Source organism: Lipotes vexillifer, unplaced genomic scaffold (genome assembly GCF_000442215.2).
Source record: "Lipotes vexillifer unplaced genomic scaffold, Lipotes_vexillifer_v1.1 scaffold756, whole genome shotgun sequence".
NCBI lineage: Eukaryota > Metazoa > Chordata > Mammalia > Artiodactyla > Lipotidae > Lipotes > Lipotes vexillifer.
The window spans coordinates 105648-108835 of NW_006773042.1; positions in this window are offsets into that span (position 1 = coordinate 105648).

A 3188-nucleotide genomic window follows, 5' to 3' on the forward strand; every position below is an offset into this window, starting at 1 on the left:
GTAGGGAAATCACTTTTCCCTTACCTAAAAATTGTGCTGTACTATGTAGAAATGATAAATGCTAGAATCCTGCTGTTGTAAATCACACATTTGGTTGCACCAGAGTGGATACATGGATTCAGAGCCAGGCTGACTGGCCAGCTCAGCACCCTACAGCTCCTTCTCTCCTATCCTAGCAGCAAACTGCAGATCAGGGCCAGTTCTCGCCTCTAGGATAAGCAAGCACATCTCCGGAAAGGCCTCTAGCACTTACTTTTTAACTTCATTCATAGTAGCAACTGTTTGTTTCCCAGAAAGAAGACTATCTGTTTTACTAGACTGTTGGTTGCCAACCTTGAAATCTGACTCATTTTATACTGCATTTGATAACAAATACTATTTTCTGCAAGAGAATTCATTCTAATTTTTTTTTCAATTCAAAGTTACTGTTAACATCAGCATTACAATGCACTGTTTTATGACTAGGTCCATAAAGTATGTAAATTTGTGAACGTAAGTATATTTCTAGTTTATTATCCCTTTTTAAAGATGACAGTAAACAAAACTTCCTCAGTTATTACAGTGCAATGTGAATAATGAAATTCTCTGGATAGCCACTAGATGGTGCTATATAACCTATTAAATATAGCCTACCACCTTGTTTTCACCGCCCTCTGTTTTAGGCTCCTTCCAGGTGGTTTTTAATGATTGCAAGTCCAATTTTAACTAATATTTATTTAACGACTTCTATAGATAGTGATCAAATGGCATTGTACTAGTTGAATGATCTTGGACAAGTCAGTTATCCTCCCTGTGCCTCAGTTTCTTCATCCATGGAATGGGCAGAAGAGTCTTTCCTCGTGCAGGACCCCACGTCATGGCCTCTTGGTCGTGGCAGAATACACCAAGGGTGAACCTATGACCTAAAAAGAGTGATTCAGAATCCTTCCCTGGGTTTTTTTCAAACTAGAATTACGAAAAGCCAGCCAGTGCCTCCTTGGAAGTTTGATTTGGGTTATCATCACTTTAGCCAGAGGAATTCTTACCAATCCAGGTGGTCACTCATTCTGTTCATTCAAAAGTATAGCAAGCAGTTTAAGTCCTTACCCCATAATCTGTTCAAGTCTAACTCCCATCGTATTTAATAATACCGAAAGAGAAAAAGTGCAAAGACGGCAAAAGGCAAAATGAGAATAAGTTCCAAGCTTGTGACCCGTTAGATACGAGTAGAACCTTGAAAGGAAGTGCCTCCCCATAAATGCCAAGCACTTTGCAAATGGATGTTACCGCTTACAACCATCACTTCAGTCCTAAAATCTGGATGGCTCAGCTTTCCCAAATATTCTGCTACTGGGAAGATCAATAGTTTTGGAGGGTAAGTAAGTGGCATAACTTTATTCTGTTAACTTATAGTGGTCCTGATTCTACTCTTAAAAACTAATGGGATAAATATATATTTCGCAGTACTTACATTCTCAGAAATTCAAGACTAAAGGAAATAGTAGAAGATAGTAGGGTTCTGGTGCAGAACCTCAAAGCAATAAACCCATGTAGATCTCTCTCTCTTTCTCTCTCTCCTCTCCCACTCCTTTTTTCTCCAGCTCTCTCTGTCTCAGCAGAAAAATGTAGTATCTTGCGATCTATTAATGTCTTTGAAAGCAGAATCTTAGGATGGGGACACTGCTGGGGGACAGGATCAGAAAGAACCTGGGGACTCATGTATTGTTTCATGCCTTTTTCAGACCCAGCAGGAACATACCCTAAATTAACTTGGAGCAGTACAGAATCGCTCCTCTGTTGATTAGTATACAGGTCAAATACAGCTGTCTGATGTATGGAGGAGCAATATAAAAAATATAAAGTAAAAACATGCTTTAAAAAAGTGTTTTATGACTTTAAAAAGTTTGTTTTCATTCATCCTCTACATCACTGCAATAAAGAACACTGTGGGTTCAAAACGATTAAAAAAAAAAAAAACTCAATAAACCATCACTCTTCCTCCGTAACAGCAGTGTCATTCTTCCAAACCTTCCCACCTTCTTTCTTGTTGAAAGTGGCCCAACAGTTTCCAGCTCTTGAAGATCACAGTATTATTAAGAATATCTGTGAAATGTCACTTCCCTCCACCCACTGTAGTTATTTCAGCCAGTTCACGTTTTGTCCATTTTGAATTCATTACTTTTGCTCCAGTTCTATAACCATTCCTAAACCAGATTCCAGTGATCTCAGATTGGATTACAGTAATCTCTTCCTTACTCTCTTTGTCTTCCTGAGATTTATTCTTTCTCTGACTGCAAGTAATCTTTAATCTTTTCTTCTAGTATCCATAGTATATCTCTGTTTCTTTGTATATCAAAGCAAAACTCTGTTTTGACATTTGAAACCTCCATGAATTCTTATTTACTTATGCACTGACTTTGTATTTATTCATTCATTTGTTCAAATAAATAAAAACATTTTTGAGTGCTTCCTAATGTCCTGTGTTTTGGGTCCTAGAGATAGAGCAGTGAAAAAACCCAAAGCTCTACCATCTTGTAGCTCCCATTTTAGACAGGAAAAAATCAATTACTATAGAGTATGTTAAATGCAGATAAGTGCTATGAAGGGGAAAAAAGCACAGTAAGGAAGATAGAGATTGTTGAATGGGTACAAGTTTGTACAAAGAAATTACGATATTGGGACAGTCAGAGAAGGTGACATTTGAAAAAAGACCAGAGGAGGTGTGGAGGTGAGGCAAGTGACAATTTTAGAGAAGAACATTCTTAATGGAAGGGAAACAATGCTTCAAAAATCCTGAGTCATGAGTGTGCATGTAGTGTTTGAGGAAAAAGCAAGGAGTCCAGTGTGAAAGGGGAGAGTGGGACAGGACCAGGGCAGAGAGAGTGAGGGAGCCAGAGCCGCTGGCCTCCGTGAGCCATACGTGTACTGTAGGTTTTGCCCTGGGAGAGATGGCAAGCCATTTTAAGGTTTGAGCAGAAGAGCAACATGTTCTGACATGCAGTTGAAAATATCACCCTTGTCACCCTGTGGACATTACTTACATAGGAAAGAGAGCAAGTGTAGAAGCAGGGAGATGCTCTTAGGGAAGTGATCATTTTCCTTTGGACCGTGGTGGTAGCAGTGAGAGTAGTGAGAAATGAGTCTATATGGAAATTATTTTGTATTTACAGCTGACGAGACTACCTGATTGCTTAAGGGGTTGTGTAGGG